The sequence below is a fragment of the Anolis carolinensis genome, chromosome 4 (assembly GCF_035594765.1).
Source record: "Anolis carolinensis isolate JA03-04 chromosome 4, rAnoCar3.1.pri, whole genome shotgun sequence".
NCBI lineage: Eukaryota > Metazoa > Chordata > Lepidosauria > Squamata > Dactyloidae > Anolis > Anolis carolinensis.
The window spans coordinates 75,898,878-75,924,742 of record NC_085844.1 but is presented as its reverse complement, the minus strand read 5'-3'; the positions used below and the strand labels follow the sequence as shown (position 1 = coordinate 75,924,742).

The 25,865-nt window shown below is 38.6% G+C and overlaps 1 long non-coding RNA gene across 2 annotated transcripts in view; it reads left to right on the top strand.

Annotated features, from left to right (window-relative positions):
* LOC103278564 (RNA-directed DNA polymerase from mobile element jockey) overlaps positions 1-25,865 on the top strand; it is a 406,813-nt gene that overhangs the window by 6,082 nt on the left and 374,866 nt on the right. For both annotated transcript variants that reach the window (XR_010006105.1, XR_010006102.1), the window contains exon 2: positions 7,088-7,290. This is a non-coding gene — a long non-coding RNA (RNA-directed DNA polymerase from mobile element jockey). The remainder of the gene's footprint in view (positions 1-7,087; positions 7,291-25,865) is intronic.

Sequence of the window (25,865 nt, the reverse complement as noted above, 5' to 3'; positions counted from 1 at the left end):
CTGCCTTGCCCCCTCCCGCCTCCATTAAAATTGTTTTTCTGGGAGGCACAGTTAGAGGGAAGTTTTGAACTAGAGGCTGGGATAAGGAAAGTCTAGGAAAGATCCCCCCCTTCCACCCCAAAGTTGCTGGGATCGGAGGGATCCATTCCCAAGCAAAAGGTTGGGAGGGGGATCAGGGAAGGCTGAAGTTAGACCTGAGCTGGTGAGGAGGAGGGGGATTCGAGGGGAGAGAGGTGGGAGGGGAAAGGGGTGAGAAGGAGAAACCTGCTGCCGCTTGCTGGTTCTTTGTTTGCTCTGGGAACTTGAACAAAAGAGGAAACTCGGATGAACTCTCCATCTCCTCTTTTGGGCTATCTGGTCTTCCAGGAGTTTTTCTTCCCCTCAGGCTTTCTTAACTTCCTCAAAGACCCCACAAAACTTTCCAAAGGGTTCGTGTTTTTATTTTTCACTCTGAGGGGAAAAAAAGCAAGGTGAGTTATTCATACATACATAGATATGTGTATATATTTCTCTCTTGTTCCTTTGTGACCAACTGGAAGTTTGAAGTGGGGAGGTACTTTAGGAGGTTCTTGGAAGGTAGAAATACTAAGAGTCGTTAAAATTCAATACTTTCGTTGGTGATTTTGTTCATATTTGCAATTCTGGTAGTTTGAATCTGCTTATATAAGAGTTTGGTGGGCGGTTAGCAGGGGAGGGGGATCTATCTATCCCTGAGATGGGGCTTCTCCGGATATAGATTGGAACCAGAGTTTATGGGGAGGCGGATTGTTTGAAAAATGCCATGGTGAAATGATCAAACTGAAGGGAAGATAGGCATTATGGCAGGTAAGATGCAGGTGAATATTGGTTCTTTATTGATTTGTGAGTTGGTGGAAGAAGGATAAACCTAAGAGAGGTATCACCAGATAACTCTGTACCTTTATGAAAAGAAAAGCCTACCTGGAATTGAATCATTGTGTAAGGATCCTTTAATTGTGGCAAAATGAACCATTAGTAAGATGGGCGTTTTCAAAAGAACTTTAACTCACGGCAACTTTATGGTATACTTCTGAGAAGTGTGTTTCATTGTTCATCACAGAGCTCCAGTATTTCTCACTTTCCATGTAACTTTTAGAAGTTTTGATATTTTGCTTTATGTTCCAAGTTATTTCTTTTACTCTTAATTTCGTTTAACACTCTTGTCTGATCTAAACTTTTTTGTAACTTTTCTTCAACCACTTTTTTCTACATCCCTTGTTTATCTCTGCTTTCTCAAAATACCATGTTACTTTAAATGTACTTATTTTTCAACAATCCGTTCTTATCTAAAATATGATTTTCCTTAATCCTTTGTTTTGGGTCATATCTATTTAACAGCGGTTAGCCATCATTTCAACTCACTGGGAATTCTGAGACATGTAGGTCTGTGAGATAGACAAATTGTAGCTACACTGAACTATTATAGTGTTTTGATAGCACTCTAATTGCCTTTGATCCATTTTATGGAATCCTGGGGTTTGTAGTTTGGTGAGCTATATAACAAGGTTAATGGAAAACAGAGTTATTGAGGATTAAATAAATTTAATTCCATGATGTAGACTTAGAGTATTCTGGGAATTATACTTGGGTGTGGGTGTGGGGTGAACTACAATTTTCTAGCAGACAATATCATATCCATCACCAAGCTACCAATCCCAAGATTCCACAGGATAGAGCCATGGCTGTTAGTGGAAACACACTGTTATAATTGAGCTGTGAGAACAGCGATATAATAGAGGCTTTTCCAACCTGAAGTCAAGGGCCCTTCCACACAGCCATATAACCCAGAATATCAAGGCAGAAAATCCCACAATATCTGCTTTGAACTGAGTTATCTGAGTCCACACAGCCACATATTCCAGTTCAAAGCAGATAATGTGGGATTTTATTCAGTTGTAGAAGGGGGCCCAAGTCAGATGGCTGGATACAGATTCCTGTGCCTCAAGCCAGTATTGTCAGTGGCCTGGGACCTGAATTTTCAGCTATTTCCCCCAAGTTTCCAGGGTTATTTGGAAATCCATTATAGTTGTATTAGCATAAAACTGGTTTCTGTTTAAAATGAAAGTGTGGCTGCCCACTCATGTTTCTTTCACAACTATCTTCAGATTGTCCTATTATCCAGACAGATAATTCTTTTTGACACATATCATTGTTGAATTGTTATGATTCTAATGCTCTGGTCTAATATGGGATGATAAGGCTAGCTCACAGACCAATGTTGGGGAATGTGCGACCCTTCAGCTATTGCCCTTCCTATGGTTTTCCCCATTGGCTAAGATGGCAAGGGATGATAGGAATTGCCTTCCAACAATATCTAAAGGACAAAATCTTCTTTGCCATTGTCATATGCCTTGCTCGTGCTGGAATTTATTCTCAAAACTCTTACTGTTATAAACACTGATAGAGAGCCAGGCTGGAAAGATGACTAATGCAGAGATCATTGGCAAGTTGGTTACTTTTGTGACTAGGCCTTCCATTGCATCTTGTTACATACTATTTATGTTGTGCCAGTTTCTCAAATGAAAGCTGGGGCATATGTTTGAGATAATAAATTACAGTGTAATGAAAACAAAAACAGTTTATTTTTGCATTACGTGGAATTCAAAGAGATATCTATATTAGCCAGGAATCAATAAGCAAAGAGATCGTGTAGCATTTTAGGGATTACCTGAAATAACTAAGTTGCTAGTATATACTACCAACTTCATTTTATCAATCCTTAAGGTTCTGCAAGAACCTTTTGATTCTGCATTATGTAGATATGTAAAATTCTCTCTCAGGGAATTCTGAGTTCCTCACAAAGGGTGCGTCTACACTGTAGATTTAATGCAGTTTGACACCACTTTAAATACCAAGGCTAATTGCTATGGAATCATGTGGCCTGTAGATTTTCAAGGACTATAGTCTTCTCTGGTGCCTCACCAAACTACAATTCCCAGGATTCTGTAGCATTAAGTCACGGCAGTTAAAGTGACTGTCAAATTTCATTATTCTTATAGTAGATACATCCAAAATTACCAGTCTTGGGATTCCAAGTATGGAGCCATTTTGATTAATGTGGTATAAAGCAACTCTTATTGAGCAGCATAGATAAATTTGGGGTTTCCAACTTGTTCCACTGTTTGATGCCTTTTAGTTTTGACTTCTGTTCCTGAAATGCTTATATCTTATTATTTAATTCTCTTTCTTCCTGCTTGTATCTTCCATACAATGTATTTATCTGAACCTGTTCCTTATTGAACTCCTTCAGTTTATCTACTGAGACCCCTTCCACACAGATGTGGGAAATCCACATTGAACTGGATTATATGGCAGTGTGAATTATCTGCCTTGATATTCTGGGTTATATGGCTATGTGGGAGGGCCCTGAGTGCAGGTTTTTATGGCTTTTCAAAAGTACCATCATGGTTTAAAATGACTAAAGTATCCAATGGATACTTAATTGTGTTGTTTGCAGCTATCCTATGGCTTCTCCATGCTTAAAATCTTAGTAAATTATGGAAAGGGAAGTTTACATTATATTATATAGTAATGTGATGGCACTGCTGATTCATACAAACCCAATAATTACAATAAGGATTGAGTTGTAGGAATCAGCAGTGCGGTTTGGTTAGAAAACTGAGACTACAGTTCTGTACATATTGAAGTTGGAGTAGGTCCTCTTGAAGGCAATAAGGGTTACTTCTGAGTAGACACATTTAGTATTTATGTTTGAAAAAAACTGAATGCAACTTGGAGTACAAGTGAGCAACGGGGCCTCTATTTCATTAGCTGTAGCTAGCTAGGCAGGGAGAAAGGGGACAGGTAGAGAAAAAGGCACATAACATTTGGGCTGGTTCTACCCATCACCAACATTGATCCTTTGACAGATTTTCTCAAGGAAATGTGGCCTTAACAGGGAGAATAAAGGGTTGTCTATCTTTACTCTAGTGCAGTGGTTCTCAACCTGGGGTCCCCAGATATTTTTGGCCTACAACTCCCAGAAATCCCAGCCAGTTTACCAGCTGTTAGGATTTCTGGGAGTTGAAGGCCAAAAACATTTGGGGACCCCAAGTTGAGAACCACTGCTCTAGTGTAAGAAGTCCTCCAGGAAGTGTGTATTGTCCAGCATACATCACTAGGCAAACTGCTGAGACTCTTTGAGTTCTTAGCCATTCTCTGAGTAAATTGTAACTACATTTGGAAAGACCACCACAATATGCTTATTTGCATAATTTCAATGCTATTTTAAAAGTTATACAATGGTTGTAGCAGGATCACTGGGATAGTGGATCCATTTTGAGCTTCAGTCTGGACTTCAAAGATCCAAACTCCCTAATATTTGGATGAAAATCTGGAGCTGGTCTATTGTCCTTCTGACATTGGTGTCACAAGCTGTTATATAACTGATATTACGTACATGTACACTTAAATAAATCTTTTTCTTTTGTAAATTTGGCTTCAAAGAGGCCGATTTGGAGAAGAATTGAGAAGGAAGGGACCACCTAATTGTTCTTCTGCTGGTATACCTTACTTCAAAAATTACTCTCTCCAATCTTCCTTTATCTCTATTAGTACTGTAGGGCCTAAATCCCCTAAGCAGAGTCTCAGACTGTGCTCCTCCAGATGTTTTGGACTTCATCTCTCATGGCTGGTAAACTGGCTGGGATTTTTGGAAGTTGAAGTCCAAAACACTCGGAGAAGCACAGTTTGAGAAACTGTACTAGTAAAGGTACTAGATCCATTCTGATCCTGGGAGATATGCAGGGTCAGCTCTGGTTAGTATTTGGATGGGAGATTTCCAATGATTACCAGGCTGGATTTACACTGCCCTACATCCCAGGATCTGATCCCAGATTATCTGCTTTGAACTGGATTATATGAGTCTACACCAGGGGTCCTCAAACTTTTAAAGTGGAGGGCCGGTTCATGGTCCCTCAGATTGTTGAGGGGCCGAATTATCATTTGAAAAAAATATATGAACAAATTCCTATGCACACTGCACATGTCTTATTTGTAGTGCAGAAAAAAACCCCAACAACAATTATTTATTTATTTATTTGCTACATTTATACCCCACCCTCTCTCATGCCGAAGAGGACTTAGAGCAGCTTACAAGTTGTATGTACATACAATATATTATTAGCATAGCACAATATTAGCATTATATATTACTATATTGTACTATACCACTATACCATAATATTATTAGTAATATTACATTTAATATATAATACTGTATATAATTAATATTATTATATTATACAATATTATTATATTGTATTATTATTAGCCACCCTGAGTCCCCTATTGGGTGAGAAAGGTGGGGTAGAAATACTGTAATAAATAAATAAATAAATATTATGTTGTATTACATTATAATATTATTATCAATATGTATACAAAATATATTATATTATTACCATAGAACAATATTGGTAAATGAAAGAACAATACAATATTTAAAAATAAAAACAATTTTAACCAACATACTGTAAACCTATCAGGATTTCAATGGGAAGTGTGGGCTTGCTTCTGGCCAATGAGATAGTCAAGTTAAGTAGGATTGTTGTTGTTGTGTGCCTTCAAGTCATTCCAGACTTTGGGGGAGCCTAAGTCTAAAAGTGAGGGCGGGGGCCAGGTAAATGACCTTGGAGGGCCGCATCCGGCCCCCGGGCCTTAGTTTGGGGACCCCTGGTCTACACTGTCAGATAACCTGTGATAGGCAAATAATCTGGGATCAGTTCCTGGGATATAGGACAGTGTAGCTCCAGCCCCAGACACTGTGAGCTATATTTCAAAGGAAGGAACCGGCAAACCATATCAGAGTATTCCTTGCTTAAGAAACTTAATGAAATCAATGGTGATCACTATATGTTGACAAGCACCTTACAGGAATACACACACTTTATAAACACTGATCTAGAACTTTGCAGAGTTCTAGATCAGTGTTTATAGTGGAAAATTGATAAGCAGGAAAGTCATTAGAGCATTCCTTTCCTTGCCTTTCCATTCTTTCTCCAATTCAAGTTGTCTAATGGTCCTCCCACACAGCCATATAACCCAGAATATCAAGGCAGATAATCCACAATATCTGCTTTGAAATGGATTATCTGAATTCATACTGCCATATAATCTAGTTCAATGTGGATTTTATACAGCTGTGTGGAAGGGGCCTAAGTCTGAGCATGTTTTGCTGAAGTACTCTTGGAGCTTTATAATGCAGTACAGTACATAACTTACTCATACATTTGAACAGAAACAATATGAAGATATTTGAAGATTGTCAAGTCAAGAAAACAGAAATAATTATTCTTGGTTTACATCTTCTTTTTTATTGTTTTGCATCTGGCTCTATGGTTCAGTTTAGCCTCTTTCACTCTGTTCTGTGCCTACATATTGGTGGAGCTTTTTGTGACTTCCCTCTAATGGGCAACTGAATTTTTTTGTAACTTTTCAGAGTTGCAGACCTACAGTTTTACCATCCAAGTGCTCAATTTAAATTATTTTAGGCATCATGGTGATACTGCTTTCACGGATAATTTGCTATGAATTATCTAAGCAGTGAACTTGTATTCCATTATGTGCTAAATTCAATCCACTGAACACAGATTGGAAGAAAGTGTTGTCCTTGCTTATCATGCAATGATAAGGCCTCAGTGATAAGGATAAGGTTCTAAAGCTAAAGCATTTGGACAATTCTGAGTAAAGCTTGCTACTTAAATTTTCCTGATTTTTGATATTTAGTGACAACAATTCAGTTGTTAAATAAAATTCCTTAATCTGTAATTTCTCACACGTTCAGCCCCAATCTCATTGGGTTTAGTGAACGTACTTCAGAGATACATCCAGGATTGTGCTGTAATAAAAGTTTCTAATGAGACCTGGGGATAACTTTCATAATGTTTTGAAATGCAAGTGCAGTTTTCTTACAGCTGAATTATTGCTATGCTTAATTGAAAATTTATTCTTTTAAGAAATTAAAGGGGGATAATTTTTACTGCATGGCTACAATTACAGCCTGATAATGATTTTGTAGTGCCTCTATTAATATATATTCCAAACTGAAATATTAATTTCTCTTGAATAGGTAAAGAGTGAGGATCCCAGTCATATACTGAATTTTGCCAAAATGCTATATCAAAAACTATGTCAAGTACAACTATATGTCAAGTACAACAAGACTTGGATTTATAATTTTTTGGAATTTCTGGAAATGAAGGCATATGAAAAGCTATAGTATCCGGCTTGGAGTATACAATACAGCTGCAGTGCCTCTGTGGTTCAGAAAAGGTATGTACCTTCTGGTGATTGCAAGAGAAACAATTCCAGACACTACTTACTTTGTTTTTTAATGAGATATGTAAATATAGTATTTTATTTTGTTATATTGAAGATTTTTCATTACACTTTCTAAAATAAAAATGTTATTCATTTGTTAAATTTAGCATTTAAATATCGATACTGTGTGCAATGGGTTTAGAAGGAAAAAAAACACTAATTTTTTTCCTTGGGAGAAACCTCTAGGAATCTCTGGTCCCTTCCACACAGCTGTATAAAATCCATATTGAACTAGATTATATGGCAGTGTGGACTCAGATAACCCAGTTCAAAGCCGATATTGTGGATTATCTGCCTTGATATTCTGGGTTCTATGGCTGCGTGGAAGGGCCCTCTAGGTTCTCCAGCACTATGGAAGTTGACCATAAAATTGCACTGGTCAACTAGAGATTCCCAGTGCCCTTCCACACAGCCATATCACTCAGAATATCAAGGCAAAAAATCCCCCAATATCAGTTTTGAACTGGGTTAGCTGAGTCCACACTGCCATATAACCCAGTTCAAAGCATGAACTGTCAGATTTTATTCAGCTGTGTATAAAGGATCCTAGAGAAGTATTCTCCCTAGGTTCTCCAGCACCAACTTCCAGAGGCGGTCCAACCATAAGGCAAACTAGGCACTTGCCTGTGGCGCCATCGTCCTGGGGGCACCTTCGTCCCAGGAGGATGGCGTCACCCCCAACCTCCTTCTCCTTCGGGCCATCTGGCGGCCGCGCTGGGCCTCCCGGTGCCCGTCCTGGGCCTCCCGCCTTCGTGCCGTGCGGGCCCACCTTTGGGGCCTTCAGAGATTGTGAGGTCTGTGGGAACTTGGAAGCTAGGTAAGTTCGGTTTATATATCTGTAGAAGGTCCAGGGTGGAGAAAGAACTCTTCTTTGAAACAAGTGTGAATGTTGTAATTAATCACCTTGATTAGCATTTAATGGCCCTGTGGCTTCAAGGCCTGGCTTCTTCTTGCCTGGGAGAATCTTTTTTGGGAGGTGTTAGCTGTCCCTGATTGTTTACTGTCTGGATTTTTTCTGTTTTCAGAGTGTTGTTCTTTATTTATTGTCCTGATTTTAGAGTTTTTCCTGGGGGCTATCTGGGTTATCTAAGTCCACACTGCCCTATATCCCTGTTCAATGTTTGGTGCTAAATTCGCAAATATAGTAATTCCTACATAACATTACCATGTATTAAACTTCTTTTTCTGTTGATTTGTTGTAAAACATGATGTTTTGGTGTTTAATTTGTAAAATCTTAATGTAATTTAATGTTTAATAGGCTTTTCCTTAAACCCTCCTTATTACTCAACATTTTCGCTTATCCAACACTTTTATTTTTCAGTGATTGGTTTTGGGGGGGGGGGGGCAAAATTCTGTTCGCCTACACTTGAAAATTATCTAGGGCCGGCTCTGCCAACTTCTATCAGATGTTAACTGTAGAGTTGCACTAGAGGTTATAGAGATTACTAGAGAGAACATTATTAATCAAATTCATGAATAATCAAATCTGCAAAAGTCAAAACTACAAATGTAGAGGGTCAGCTTTAATGTATAGGTTTTCTTTTGAAAAATATTTGTAGTACAGAATAGTAACATAATAGTAAGAACTGAATTAGGAATGAAATTTTAAAAACCTGTCTCAGTATTATTAACACCTTTCACAATCATTTCACTAATAAGGGATGGGTAAAGTATAGTCTGTGGGTCATATGTGACTCTTGGGATCCCCAAAAGACTTCCACAACCCCAGCTTTCCATTAAGAAAAAAGATTGGAGATTGATTCGAGGTGATTTTGGCCTCCAAATTGAGCAAAACTGCCAAAATGCAGTATTTTTAGTTCCCTAACTCTGCAAAACTCCCAAAAATACCAAAAAAGGGGGAAAATCAGCCAAAATGGCAGTTAGAAGTAATATCACATGACTTTAGGCGCATTGAAACTTGCTGGTGCAATTCATTGGATGAATGCTGAATGTGTATATGAAATGGATTGTGATATGGAAGCATATATCATGTTGGCTTTAGCTATGCCATTTTACTGATTTATTACCACCATAAATTCTCTTTATGATTTTTAAGAAAAATTAAACCACTATCCTATTGCATCCATATTGAGACGATGCTATGATTTTGACTTCCATGAGTCTACTGTCAACTAACTACATTTTCTGAATTCTGAAGGAAACTGAATAGGAAAATTTATGACAAATGCTTTATATATTTACAACTAAAGGTATTGTGCATGTGTTAATTCAAAAACAAACCATTAATCTTCAAGGGTTTTTATACTGTCCTGATGCTTGTTGCATCAAAACATAGAAACTTCGAGACTGGGAAGTTGTTTTGCTTTATAAAAAGGGTTTAAACATATTTTGATATTTTAAATGTTTTGTGGATTGTGTTGTCGAAGGCTTTCATGACTAGAATCACTGGGTTTCTGTGATTCTGTGATTTCCGGGCTATATGGCCATGTTCCAGAAGCACTCTCTCCTGACGTTTTGCCCACATCTTATGGCAAGCATTCTCAGAGATTGTGAAGTCTGTTGGAAACTAGGCAAGTAGGGTTTATATATCTGTGGTGGGAGAAAGAACTCTTGTCTTTTGGAGGCAAGTGTGAATGTTGCAATTGGCCAGCACAGCTAGCATTGAATGGCCTTGCAGCTTCAAAGCCTGGCTACTTCCTGCCTGGAGGAATCATTTGTTGGGAGGTGTTAGTTGGCCCTGATTGTTTCCTGCCTGGGATTCCCCTGTTTTCTGAATGGTGTTCTTTATTAACTGTCCTGATTTTAGAGTATTTTAATACTGGTAGCCAGATTTTGTTCATTTTCATGGTTTCCTTCTTTCTGTTGAAATTGTCCACATGCTTGTGGATTTCAATGGCTTCTCTGTGTAGTCTGACATGGTGGTTGTTAGAATGGTCCAGCATATCTGTGTTCTCATATAATATGCTTTGTCCAGGTTGGTTCATCAAGTGCTCTGCAATCTGGTATCTTTACAGTTTGGAACTGTGGATTGTGGCTTGGATATGGAATTGTCATAAATAGAGTAGATATACTGAAATTAGTGGGCCTTCATGGTATAATTTTCAATAGTTAAGATGGCCGATTTGGGAGGAAAAACCTATCTGCATTCAGAACAATGTTAACACTTTGGCAGCTATAAAATACAGATGTATAAAAAGGAATTCCAGAAATGTTTGAGTTGGAATATCTGCACAGATTTTGTCTGTCGATCTTGCATGTTCACTATGTATGTAGGGCACAGCAGGAGTTTCATAAAAATAGCTGCTTTTGATATGCATATTTTTCTCCCAAATGATTTGTTGAGGTCTATAAAAGATGTAGGGCAGTCAAGTATGCATTTCTTAAGGAAAGTATTGAGGATGGCTGCTATTAGCGTGAGGTGAGAATTATCAAGACTTTCCAAGCTGCAAAGGGAATTTTAACTCCTCTTTCATCTACATTACATTGGAGCCTCCTTGATAATGTTTCTGCAGTGTTGATGGTATACCGTCGTATGATTATTTCTTACACAGATCTCGGGATGTATAAAATTAGGAACTACATTTTCTAAACAAATTATACAGTTTCGTTCTACATGAATAGTATCTTTTTCTTTGCCTTTCCTTTGTGTAGTAATCTTTAAGCAGAAAATACTGTTTATATGACGTGTCAAGCTCAAGGACCGCGGGCCTAATTTGGGCCACCATGTCATTTTATGTGGCCCTCCTTGAATACAACTCTTATATTCCTCATCATTAGTCATCATGACTAGAGCTGATGGGAGTTGTGGTACAGTAACATTTGGAAGGCTTATGTTTAGTCAGGATAGTGGGGTTTGAATTTAGATACAAGGCTTGTGGATATGACGCCTGACTTTAAAATGGGAACTGCAACCCAACAGCACTTGTGGCTCTGAGGCTGAGAAAAATTTCCTTAGAGCCACACATGCTGTTGGATTTCAGTTCCCATTATCTGCAGTCCACATGGTAGATAATCAAAAGTGATGGTAGTTGTCATTCAATAACATCTGGGGATCCAAATTGGGTAAAAAGTAAAGAGCACTGACTACTATGTAATATATATATATATAATATATATATGGTTGACCTCTGTATCCTTGGATTCTCCATTCATGGTTTCAATGGCCCTCTGAAGGCAACTACAAGGCTGATGTGAACCTTGATGAAAATTAGTTTGACATCCCGGTCTATAGTATGAAGAAACGGTCACTTCACTTGCCCAGGAACATTTTCATCATAGGCTTGATTCCTGGCAGCACAGGAAGTGCCAACCAATGGGTTTCAATGCAAGGCCTTAATCCATTGTCTGGCTGGGTTTAGCCTCCTGAATGGAGTAGCCCAGATGTTGCCTTCCAATCTGGTTGGGTGGCTAATTCTTATGGAGTTGCATGCCAGGAATCCAGGCAGTCTGGCCTGAGCTTTGTACCACCCTCCCCTCCCCATAATGGATCCAGGATCGAGTAACCAGTGTCTCTCAGGCATTGGTAGAGGATGGGGCTTACCCCCTGGAGACTCAGAATGTGTGGTGTTTAGTGACATTGCCCCGATGGAGGGTGAATGTGCAAGTGCTGGGTACCTGCACAGTGGTATCCTCACAGGAAATTCCAAAGACTGAAATTGGTTCAGAGATTCAAGCTCATCAGTATTGGGTTGGTTGATGTCTGACTCAAGTCCCATGTGTGCACCAAACCTATTGTCAGCTGGAATCAAAGAAAACTATTGCCTATTTCTATCCAGAAAATACTTGTTCTCTTTCTCAGGCCTGGGATATTATGGCAGGCCAAACTTGGAGGGCTTCTCAATGCTCTGTTTTTGAGGCACAGAGGAGATTGCAGAGGGCAGAGAACATTGTGAATTCTGGTTGGGAAAGCAGGATCTAGTAGAACCACGCCTCAGATATTCTCTGCAAACTGTCCATAGAACAAATTATTTTATTTATCATTTACAGTCATGTATATAAGTTGACCTCATGTACAAGTTGAATGCTAAAATTGTGGATTTTGATATCCCATGGATAAGTCGAGGGCCATTCAATGGAGAGAGGAAAGTGCCAGCTTTGCCTAAGAAGGCCAGCTGCCCCCTGGTTGACGCCACAGCCATTTCTTCCCTAGGCATTCAAAAAGACCTGAAACAGTGCTGTGGTGGAGGAAGCAGAGGGGTTGATGCCTCTTTTAGGTTCTTCAGGGATGAATTAAGCTCTCATTTTTCTCATCTCTAATCAGAGAACTTGATGGTTCCTTTTTTGATAAGTACTTTTTTGATAAGTACTCCATGGATAAATTGACCCAACATTTTGGATCGATTTTTTTTTTACTAAAATGTCTAGACTTAGATACATGTATGTACAATACAGTAGAGTCTCACTTATCCAACATAAACGGGCTGGCAGAACGTTGGATAAGTGCAACTGTTGGATAATAAGGAGGGATTAAGGAAAAGCTTATTAAACATAAAATTTTACAACAAGTCAACAGAAAATGCCATTCAATACACTGTAACGTTATGTAGTAATTACTGTATTTATGAATTTAGCACCAAAACATCAAAATGCATTGAAAACATTGACTACAAAAACAGTGGCTACTAACAAATTGACTACAAATAAAGATAGAATTGCATACAATGAATTTACAGAATGAAGAAAAACAAATTGAAACATAATCCAGATAAGACAGAGCTGCTTGCCATTAAGGGTCCTAATTTAGGGTTGGAGGTGTGTCAACCAGTTCTGGGTGGGGTTACACTCACCTGAAAGATTGTGTTTGCAGCTTGGGAGTACTCCTGGATCTGGCTCTCCAAATATCAGCTCAGATAGATGCAACAGTCAGGAATGCTTACTAATAGCTTTGGCGTATACGCAAGCTGTGTACCTTCCTAGAACTGGAAGGCCCAAAGATGGTAGTGCATGTGCAAATCATCTCAAGGTTGGACTTCTGCAATGCACTTTACATTGGCTACCTCTGTACCAAGTTTGAAAACTTCAATTAGTTCAAATCATGGCAGCCTGACTCTAGGAGTGAGCATATTATACCTATAGTAAAATCACACCTCTGACTGCCACTTACTTTTCTGGCAAAGTACAAAGTGTTAGTTTTAACCTTTAAAGTCCTGCATGGTTTGGGCTTAGGTTACCTTCTCCCATATAATCTTCCTTGGACACTTAGGTTCTCTGCGGGAGGCTTACTTCAACCAGCAAGAATCTGAGTTGCAGAGGACCTTTTCATTGGCTGCCCCTAGATTGTGGAATGACCTGTGGAAGAGAACTGACAGTTAAATGAGCTGTCGAAATTTGAGATACATCTCTTCTGGCATGCCTACTCAGTCAATTTTAAACCATTATAAAATTACATTCTATTAGTACTGTGTTTTAATCTTTGTACTATGTACATCAATACATGTTTTTTAGGGCATTGTGTTTTATTTGGGGTTTTTAACTGCGCTGTACCCCACTTCGAGCTGTGAGGAGGAGTGAATAACAAATAACTTTTGTTGTTGTTATGATGATGTCAGGAATTATCTCAACCAAAGGGCTTAAAAGACATTGTACATCAGAGTATTAAGAAATCATGACTGAATTGCTTTTCCAGTCACAGGATGTGTTGAGACAAGTAGCTGCAGCAGGACCTCAAGGGAACTTTTCAGCTGCCTGTCACAATGTGCCCTGTAAATGGGAGAGCATTGTATTTCTTATCAATATCTTGATCTACAGTGTGTTGGAAATTTTTTGGTTGGATTCCTTCTTGGCTTAAGAGGTACAGTTTTGGCAGGGGGCAGAGAACCAATGTGGCGTAGTGAATTGAGTGTTGGATTTGGTGAGTAGAAGACTAGTGTCTGAATCCTGCTTGACCATGGAAGCATGTTGAATGACCTTGGGCACTTTCTCCACCTCCAAGGAAGACAAGGGTAAACCCACTCTGAACAAATTCTACCAAGAAAAATCCATGATCACTATTAAGTAGGGCCGGTTCAACAGGGGGGGGCGAGTGAAGCCCCCCTCCGTGAGCACACGTCAAAGGGGGTCGCTGTTGAGGGGCCCCGTGTTGGTATGGTGCTGGTGTGCGAGAGAGGGAGGGAAGGGGCCCCTCACTCGCCCGCCTGCCCACCCAGGCCTGCCCGCCCGCCTGCCCCGGCCTGCCCGCCCGCCCGCCCGCCCACCTGCCCCCATGATCTCCTCTTCTCCCGGCACAGGAAGGCAATGATAGCGGCTCCGGGACCCTCCTTCCCATAGCAGATCAGGGACCGGCTCCTCCAGGCCATCAACCTCAACAGCAACGTAAGCCGCTTCCTTCCCCCCCTCGCTCTCCCTCACTCAGGAGTGGGACGGGGGTCCTGGCGTTGTGGCCCCCTTCCTTCCCTCCCCCCACGCTCCCCTCATTCCTTCCCTCTTTCCCGCCCTCCCCCAACTCTTCCCTTCCTTCCTTCCCTCCTTTCCTTCATTCTCTCCTTCCTTTCCTTCCTTCCCTCCCTCACCCCCCACTCTTCCCTTCCCCGCTTCCTTCCATCTCTCATTTCCCTCTCAGTTTCTTTCCTTCTCTCTCTCCCCTTCCCTTTATTCTCTCCTTCCTTTATTCCTTCCTTTTCTTCCTTCCCTCCTTCCTTCCATCCTTTCCTTTGTGTTAATTTATTATTTGTTTATTTCCATCCAGGGAATTATCAGAATTATAGTCAATTATTGTAAATAGTGCATCTGGCTAAAAACCCTCATTACCTGCTTTGAACTGGATTATGAGTCCACACTGTGCCATATATCCCAGTTCGAAGCAATTAATGTGGGTTTTTAGCCAGATGCACTATTTACAAGAATTGACTATAATTATGATAATAATAATAATAATACATGATAACATGAATATGTCTAGAGGGGAGTGACTGAAATAATCAAGGGTTTCGAGAACAACGTGGAAGAATGGCTTCAAACAAATAACCCACATTACTTTCTTTGAACTGGATTGTCTGTCTGTCTGATGATGATGATGGTGATGATGATGATAATGATAATAAGAAATGATAACATGAATATGTCTAGAGGAGAGTGACCGAAATGATCAAGGGTTTGAACAACAACCCCTGTGAGGAGCTGTTTAAAGAGCTGGGCATGTTTAGCATGCGGAAGATAAGGTTGAGAGGAGACATGATGGCGATGTGTAATTATGTGAGAGGGCAAAATTTGGAGGAGGGAGCAAGCTTGTTGTCTTCTGCCTTGGGGACTAGAACGTGGAAGAATTGCCTCAAACAAATAACCCACTTTACCTGCTTTGAACTGGATTGTCTGTCTTATATTAATAATAATGATAATAATAAGAAATGATAACATGAATATGTCTAGAGGAGAGTGACTGAAATGATCAAGGGTTTGGACAACAACTCCTATGAGGAGCGGTTTAAAAAGCTGGGCATGTTTAGCATGCGGAACTCTGTTATCCATTCTCTTCACCTCTATCTTCTTTTCTTTCTTGGTGATTGGTTTGGGGGGGGCACAAAAATTCTGTTTCGCCTACACTTGAAAATTACCTTGGGCCGGCTCTGCTATTAAGTCAGAAATGACTTGGAGATACATATCAATACATCAGAAGTAGCAATGATTATAGACCTCTGTTATTATACCTATATCTAAGGATGCAGGGTTTTAAGGACCAGTGTTTTAATCTATCCATCTTTTAAATCTAACACTATTTAAAATTTCTGTTGCCTCATCATATTTGTTTTCTTGTGTGTGTTAAAATTTAATTTCTCAATTGAAATCAATGGCGTATCAAGATTATGCTCCACCTGTTAAGACAGCCTTTCAGGATTCTGATTTACCTTGGGATAATTTGCTTGCTCTCATTTATTATCCAGATTCTAGACTTTAAATATCATTATTTAACTTTGTTGAATGATACTCTGTATCATAATAATTAAAATGCCTGTAGTGCTGGTGATCCTATTTTTATTTTTTATAGATGAACTGTTTAGTTGTTCTGATAGTTTGGTTCTGCCAAAGTTAGCATGGTGCTTTTCTGTTACTCAGGTGACCTAATTGTCACCCCCAAATGTCCAGTAATTAGTCTGTCTGGAGTTATTTTCTTTCCAAGATTCCCACTCTTGCTGCAGGGTCAGTTTTTTGGCTAGTGCAAGATTCAAAATTACCTCAGATGACAATATATTAGCATATGATATACTAGGAGTGGCAAAATCATGAACCTTCACATGCCATTGGATTACAAATCTCATGCTACTGGTCACATAATACTGCTTGTTGGCAGAGGAAGGAGGAAAGAGTAATGGAGTGTGGTTGCTAGAAATCTAAACAGGAAAAGTTCGATTTCAACATTTCAGTGCCATTATATATAATGGGACAAGTATGCACTGATTTTGGTATCCATGGATGGAGGGGAAGGTGCTAGAAAGAAATCCCAGTGGATATTAAAGTCCAATTGTACATAATTCCACAGGATATGAACTACGGTATATAACAATACAATGCTGTTCTCCACAGAACAGTATAATCTGTCATAGTAACATAACTGTAATCCATAGCATGATCCTGGGTAAGTCACATACTCTCAGCTGCAGATATCCCTGTGATGGATTTGCCATTGGGTCACCATGACATGAAATCACATAGTAACAATATTTTGTAGACATTTTTGTGGACTGTTATGCTTTGCTCATGCAAAGTTAGAACGCTATTGCCAATGAGTCTTTTTTTGAGGGTCAAAGGATCCATTGGATCTCACTGTTGGTAGTGTCCTAAGACTGCATATGCTACATTGAAGCATTTAAATGACAATAACATTTAAATTAGAAATGGATTATATGCAAAATCAGCATTTTTGTCTAGAAAAAAGACGTAAAAATTGGCTGTCTCATTGTTAAACTCAACTCATTTAATATATTTTTCACTTATGATCTAGCTTATCTAAAGGTCACTTAGGGTTTTCCACAGAATTTATGGGTTAATGTGAGCTGCTCAATTAAAAACACACAAAAGTTTGTGATTAGTATGATGTGTGTATTATAGTTCAGTGATATTTCTGTCCTTTTCTATCTTTAAAAAAAATAACCTTTACTGTCCGTTATCAGGTTTTTAAATAGTAGATTTTTCAAATCCTAAGAGCTATGTGTCTCAATCTAACATTTTTGTTATATGCATAATTTCTTGTTCAAAGTAGGCTATGGGATATTGGATACTTATAATTAATTTGATTCCCATCTGGCTTTCCTGTAAGAGGACTTTTGACATGGCTTTATCTATGTCAAGGACATCTGACATGAAAAAATGAAAGTATTCATTATCCATTCCCATTGCTACTATTTCATTTTTTCTGCATTTAAAAGGGTACAATTTCTTATACATACAGCAATTGAAGAGGAATTGGAAGCGTAGACTCTGACCGAATGAAAATTGCTAAAGCACTCTACAGTGTGTAATATATTACAGATCTACACAGTTCTGATGAATATTCTTCTGGAGTTTTCAAAAATATGTCACAGATATTTGAGAAAATTGATGCTAATCCCTTTGGTTTAGGTCAGCTGAGAATAAGAAATATGGAGGTGAAATATGGTGGTAAATTTTAGAGACCTAGCCATCTTCTGATGCTTAACCTGCTCTTCATATGTTAACAATTAAACTAAGATATATGCATTTTAAGACCACCAAGTTTGAGAAACAGTTTTTGAAATGAATCTCATAGCCAGTTTTTTAAAATGGTAAACTGGGATGCTTTCTTGTAGTGGAACAATCGGTTATAGAAGGCCTTAATCTGTTACTTGAAATTTAAGCCCTTCCTTATGTGAAATTCCGCTTGTAAGTCAATACTCTAGCTGTATTTCAACATCATAGAATAATACATTGGATGAACTGCTTCTGACAGGGTTGCAATAAATTTTTGATTCGGTTCTTATGAAGTATATAGACCCTGATATGAAGCATTGACTTTGCTGAGCATTAGAGTTTTGGGGCTCTGATCCTGCCACATAATTCATGGTGTAGCAGATCTTCTGTGCTTTCCATGTCCTTTATATTTCCTAATGAAAATCAAGTGGGTAGTTTGGCTACCTGATTCACAGGGCCACAATAATTGATGTTTCAGTGTATACATCAGGGGTCCTCAAACTTTTAAAGCAGAGGGCCGGTCCACAATTCTTCAGACTGTTGAGGGGCCGGATTGTTATTTGAAAAAAAACAAAAACCCGAACAAATTCCTATGCACACTGCACATATCTTATTTGTAGTGCAAAACAACAATAACAATGAAAGACCAATACAATATTTAAAAATGAAAATAATTTTAACCAACATAAACCTATCAGGATTTCAATAGGTGTGGGCCTGCTTCTGGCCAATGAGATAGTCAGGTTAATTAGGATTGTTGTTGTTGTGTGTCTTCAAGTCAATTCAGACTTTGGGCGAGCCTAAGTCCAAAATTATTTATTTATTCATTTACTACATTTATTTACTACATTTATATACCACCCTTCTCACCCCAAAGGGAACTCAGAGCAGCTGTATGTACATACAATATATTATATTATTAGCATAGCACAATATTAGCATTATATATTACTACTAGCTGTGCCCGGCCACGCGTTGCTGTGGCATTGTCTGGTGGTGTTGGTGAGAAATTGTTGAGGTAGTGGTAGTATTGAATGTCTGTTGTATGGTAGTCTTTATGTTTAGTATGCACACTGAAGTGGATTATATGGCAGTGTGGAGTCAAGATAATCTAGTTCCAAGCAGATAATATAAGATTCTAAATGGGTTATATAGCTGTTTGGAAGGGCCTTGAGTCTACACTGCCATATAATCCAGTTAGAATCTGATAATCTGTGGAAGAGGCCTAAGTGAGGCCTAACTCTGCCTGTCCCCTGGGCTGAGTAGGTTGCTAGGAGACCAAGTGGGTGGAGCTTAGCCTTCAAACTGGCAGCAATTGGATAAAAACTATTATTCCTCTCCCTGTAATTAGTACTTTATTTTTCTTTTCTTTTTGTTATATCAACCTAGAGCTGTGAATGATGGGTTGTGTTGTCAAATTTCGAGGTTGGGGGGCCTGTAGTTTTGTTGTTTTGTCCGCTGCCCTGATGCCATCACTCTTTTATATATATAGATATTGAACTATACCACTATACCGTAATATTATATGTAATATATAACATATAATTAATATTATTATATGGTATTATTATTAGTATTATATTGTATAAAATGATAATATTATTATCAATATCATATGTATATACAATATATTATATTATTAAAACTGATATAAAATATTATATTATAAATGAGGGCGGGGGGCCAGGTCAGTGACCTTGGAGGGCCGCATCCGGCCCCCGGGCCTTAGTTTGGGGACCCCTGGTATACATGATACATTCAGGCAAATTGGTCATCACAGGGAACGTAAGCTCAATTTATACCAAATTATCTCCATATATGCAGCCATTTAATTGGTGTGGTTTCTAAAAGACCGAATGGAACATGAGACTTGTAACATCAAGTCCCTTGCATTGTGGAAACTCTCTGTGGGTGCTGGGCATAAAATTGTGAAAATATCTCATTTAAAAGGAGCTGTATTACTATATCTTGAGAGACTCCATTGTTTTAATGGGTGTCCATTGATATTTGTTTCCTTCTGGGTTTTTTTAAACTGATAGTAATGAAGACCACTCTTCTTATCCCATAACTTCTAGGTTTGCATAGTCATTGTTGAAATTCCAGCTCTTATTAGGCCATTCTAGATATTAGATGACAGTCTAACTCAGTGATTCTCAACTTGGGGTCCCCAGATGTTTTTGGCCTTTAACTCCCAGAAATCCTAACAGTTGGTAAACTGGCTGCGGTTTCTGGGAGTTGTAGGCCAAAAACATCTGGGGACCCCAGGTTGAGAACCACTGGTCTAACCTTTTTGACTCTTTCCAACTTCTGGCAATTGAATGATATATTATCTGGTTGCATGCTCCTTTTCCCTTCCCATATGTATTTTTATTGTCCAAAATCAAAGGACAGGGGAGGGCTCAAATATAGAAGTGGTGACTCAGTGAAGCCGCACAATGGTTAGACTCCACATTTTCTTTAAAGCATCTTTCAGAAAATGACATGCCCATTATGAAATAGTTTGTTATATATTGGGTTTTAATTTCAGCACAGATATGATGTATGTGCAGAGGAACCTCTACTTAAGAACATCCTAACTTAAGAGCAATTTGAGTTAAGGGCTGTCACTCGGCCCGGGTTTTTCATGGTCTCTGTGAAATCGCATACTGTATATGGCTTTTTCCATGCTCATACACAGTTTTTTAATACAGTAGAGTCTCGCTTATCCAACCTTTGCTTATCTAACGTTCTGGATTATCCAATGCAGTCTGCCTCCCGCCCACATTCACAGCTCTTTCTCTAGGCAGCAAGGACTGAACTTTTTACAGATTTAACTTCTGACAAAATTGTTACTGTAAATTCATTTTATGCAATCTATCTTTATTTGTAGTCAATTTTTTAGTAGTCAATGTTTTTGTAGTCAATGTTTTCAATACATTGCGATGTTTTGGTGCTAAATTCATAAATAGAGTAATTACTACATAACGTTACTGTGTATTGAACTGCTTTTTCTGTCAATTTGTTGTAAACATGATGTTTTGGTGCTTAATTTGTAAAATCATAACGTAATTTGACATTTAATAGGTTTTCCCTTAATACCTCCTTATTATCCAACAGTTTTGCTTGTCTAATGTTCTGTCAGCCCATTTATGTTGGATAAGCAAGACTCTACTGTACTACTTTTGATACTACCTTGGCTTGATGCTTTGGTTGACTGATTTCTGGGCTATGACTCTGAAATCCTATGGACTCTGCATATCCTCAATGGACAGGCTAGTTCTTCACTATACTTCTTTCAACAATGGCATCCACGACGATGCTTAAAAAGTACATGTCGTATGGAGGTAAATTGCCTGATGCAGATGGCTACACTATGTATGTTTTGTGTTTGGAGGAGACCCATATGGTTCAGAACTGCCACATCTGCCAGGTTTTTACCCCCAGGCATGCAAGAATCGGGATCTGCATCTCAAGATGTGCCATGATGTTGTTTAAAAAGTGCATGTCGTGCAGAGGCAAATTACCTGATACAGATGACCACACTATCTGCCTACTGTGTTTGGGGGAGACCCATGTGGTTCAGGCCTGCCACATCTGCCAGGCTTTTATTCTCCAAGTGTGCAAGAATTGAGATACATGCCTCAAGATGCTCTTGTGAGAGCGGGTGCTGATGGGGGTCACCTCACCCCCCACAAGCACCCGCCCCTGACTGTATTCTATTGTACAGCATTTATGAATGCTGTATTTTGTTATTTTTCAGGCTCTATACTTTTACCCCAATGTAGTTTGATATTTCTATTTCTACATCATGTTGAGTACACTGCCTGTATACTTTTGTTTCAGGAAATATGACTTTCCTGCGTAACATATTTTTAAAATATCTAAATATGTCTGGTAATTCTGCCCCATTTCATATTCAGTAGGGTTTTTGGGCACTGTCCATTCAGATACATAGGACTATGCTTAAAAACATTTATATTGTAATTATTCACACTGGACCTAAATTATATATAGTGTGTTCTGTTTGAGCTTTGCAATAATAATACTACTCATGGGTGTGCCACATTAAAAAGACAATACTTTGATATTATCTTTAAAAAAATCCTTTAATTTTGAAGAACTGAGGTTAGGTTGTATAAATGCCTAACAATGCCAAATTGTTAATTGTGGACATACGATGTTTTTCACTATAATTGCATTTTATAACAGTTTCTGCAATTCAGTGTTATTACTGTTTTGTTCATGTTACCTTGAAAACCATGTGATAGGTTTGCCTTTAGGATCACCATAAATCAGAAATGACTTGAAGACACAAAACAACAATTCAGGGTGAAGACATAAAAACCAACAATTGGGCCAAATGGGAATGGTGTAGTTTTGAGAAGAAATTGCTTTCCTTTATGACTCATAAAGAGATGGTCCCTGTGTGGTGGTTTCAGGTTCCAATGAACATCATTAGTTATTTGTTAGACATCATTTTTCTTACTACTCTTCCATCTTTGCAAATAAAATGTGGCAGAAAGGTATCATTATTCTAATAATTAAGGGTATTGTAGCCATCACTGGGCATATCATATTTTAAATATACTTTCATTATGTTGAAACCTAGCTTGTTTTCAAATCTTTATACGTTAGGACTGTTGTTAGATATGAGGAGGTTTGGATTTGAATTTTCATGGTTTGGGGAGAGGAAGAGCTCTTGCCAAATAACTCCCAGAGAGCTGCTCTGCCCCAAATCTTTTTGTACAAAGTTTGTGCCCCTGATGGTGCAGCGGGTTAAACCGCTGAGCTGCTGAACTTGCTGACTGAAAGGTCGGCAGTTTGAATCCGGGGAGTGGGATTAGCTCCTGCTGTTAGCCCCAGCTTCTGCCAACCTAGCCGTTCGAAGACATGCAAACGTGAGTAGATCAATAGGTATCGTTCCAGCAGGAAGGTAACAATGCTCCATGCAGTCATGCTGGCCACATGACCTTGGAGGGGTCTACGGATAACACCGGCTCTTTGGCTTAGAAATGGAGATGAGCACCAACCCCCAGAGTCCGACATGACTAGACTGAATGTCAGGGCAAAACCTTTAGCTTTAGCTTTTTTTGTCTTCCAGATGCAGATTCCCCAACTCTATCCATTCTAGGTGAATTTACTTTTCTTTCTGAATAATCACTCTTTCTTATATTTCAGATCTGTGGTTCCCAACCTTTGGACCTCCAGGTACTTTGGACTTCACCTCCCAGAAATCTCAGCCAGCTTACCAGCTGTTAGGAACTGTGGGAGCTGAGGTCCAAAACACCAGAAGGCCCAAGGTTGGGAACCACTATTTTAGATGCTAGACAGGAGAAAGGGGGCAGTTGTGCAGTAGTATCAATTGTTTTCCATGAACTCACTGAATTATTCCTGCTGGTATTATTATAGGATGAAAACATACAATATTATTTTATAATATTACTACTTGGCTTAATTCCAAAAGTTAATTTTTATGCATGTTTTCTTTCCTTGGACCTTCAAAAATTTAAGGTTTCTATAGACTAGTGAGATTAATAAAGCGTACTATTTCTCTTGAAATCAGGGTCATTAAACTTTATAGTGATGATGAAATGCTGGAATCTTTATCAGAGTGAAGTGAGAGTCATAACAATTTTGTATCCTTTTTGTGGTAGTAGAAAACAGAAAAGCTCTAAAATAAAATACATTTTAGATTTAAAAGCTTGAAGAAATCATTTGCTGCTTTACTTCCTGTGAATATTTGAAATGCAGCTCCCTCCATTGTTTCATTCAGGATTGCAGAACTATTGTGGCATCCCCACTCCTTTTTCATTAACATCTTACTTCTTCAGTTCTTGGACAATTCTCTTCTTTTCTTAAAGCTTCTTTCCCCTCTATATACCATTTTTGTATCTAGGTTCCTTTGACCTTGTTGACCCTGAGTTCCTTGCCCCTTAGTTTTTCTATCTCTCTATGGTTAATTAAAGGTCCTGACATTTCAGGAGCTAAAAATGGTGTGACTTGATCTGACATGGAAATGTTGAATTCGCCCCCCTCCCCAATATTAAAGATTAAACCCAGCTACAGAGAAGGAATAGTTCTCTAAGGTTTTTTTTTGTAACCATTTAATTGCTGATACTGCAGTTATGTAATGCAAATGAACCTGTATATTTTTCAAGAGCTTTAAATCTAGGCAAACCAAAATTCTAATAATAAAATTCTTGTAAATTATTTCTTGTCTGACAACTAGTTCCATGAAATTAATTTATATAGTATGAGCTTCTGGTGAATTTTCCCCTCTAGCAAAGTCCTTAAGAATTACATAAATTTCATAGACATTTTTACCATCCTGAGCAGTGTGTTAAAATCTTTTTACTTTTTAAAGACTCAGTTATTCACTACAACAAATAACTTGTCTCTGAGAAACATTGAAGTGCTGTAAATTTTACTCCAACGTTTTAAATAGCTTTATTTTATGTTTTCTGCCAGTTCTGATCTATATACCTTCATGAGATGTATTAAGTGGATCATTTTTCTCTTTCTTACTGTTGTTTTAGGTTTGGTTAGGATAGATTTTATATTGGGGATGCATGGTAAAATTTCAAGTAAGATATGAAATCAGATGAAACCTGTGGACAATATTTTGATTCTTGGAGACCTCTTTCAGTGTTTGATCCCAGAATTTGCTCATGAAAACATATCTTGCATTTATGTTACCAACTCAAAAAAAAATTACCAAAAACTGTTTTAGGAGAGAAATTCTTTTTAAAATGCACTGAATAGAAAGCCGTAAGAGATTAAGCCATTAGCTCCTGGGTAGGGTCTTAGGCTTTTGTAACAGGTCATGAGGGCTTTATTTATGGATCACTAGTCTCCTAGTAGTGTGCCCTGAGTGACTTGCAGTACCAAGATATAAAGGGGAGGGAAGAGTTCACTTCTAGGTTAAGTGGGTTTCAAACAAAGATGAAATTCCACCAGTTGGTCCCCTTGGTAAGAGTGTTGGGAACCACTGGGCTATACAATGAGTGTTAAGGCAGCACTGTGCTGTAGGGACCAAACTTGTTTTAAAAGAAAGGAATGTAAAGCAAAGGAAGGCAAGAAAAACACATGAGATCAGTGCTTGAACTCCTGTTGGAATCTATCTTTTTGAATGCACTCAGTCTTTTTCCCCCATTGTACTATTACCACTGTTTTAAAAGTAATGAAAAAAGGTGTTTTCAAGGAAAGAAAATGACACTTTGATTGTTTTGAATGAAAGTTATTAGTAAATTCAGTACTGGTCTTAGAAGATCACTTACGTAAAGGTAAAGGTTTCCCCTGACATTAAGTCTAGTCATGTCTGACTCTGGGGGTTGGTGCTCATCTCCATTTCTAAGCTGAAGAGCCAGCGTTGTCCATAGACACCTCCAAGGTCATGTGGCCGGCATGACTGCATGGCATGCTGTTACCTTCCCGCCGGAGCAGTACCTATTGAACTACTCACATTGGCATGCTTTTGAACTGCTAGGTTGGCAGAAGTTGGAGCTAACAGCGGCCGCTCCTGGGGTTTGAACCTGGGACCTTTCGGACTGCAAGTTCAGCAGCTCAGTGCTTTAACATATTTCACCACCGGGGCTCCTAGACGATCACTGTAGGTGTCTAATAATAATTTGTCTTCCCTAGTAGCAGAGCTGAGTGCATTCTTTGACTGATCCGCATGATTGATTAACTGCAGATTAAAACTTGCACACACCAATAGAGCCAGTTCTCTGTGTTTGATGTTAATAGTATTTTGTGTTATCATATATAAAATATACCTTTTGAATTGATCAATGTGTGTTTAATGTAATGAATAATTCTTGGAAAATTACCTTTTGCCTGTGGTAATCAGTACTGAGAAAATGTTGCTAAATATGAGAAACTATAGCTGATATTGGGCTACAGATTATTTATTTTAAATGGTTAGCAAACCTGTTTCAAGCAAAAGAGT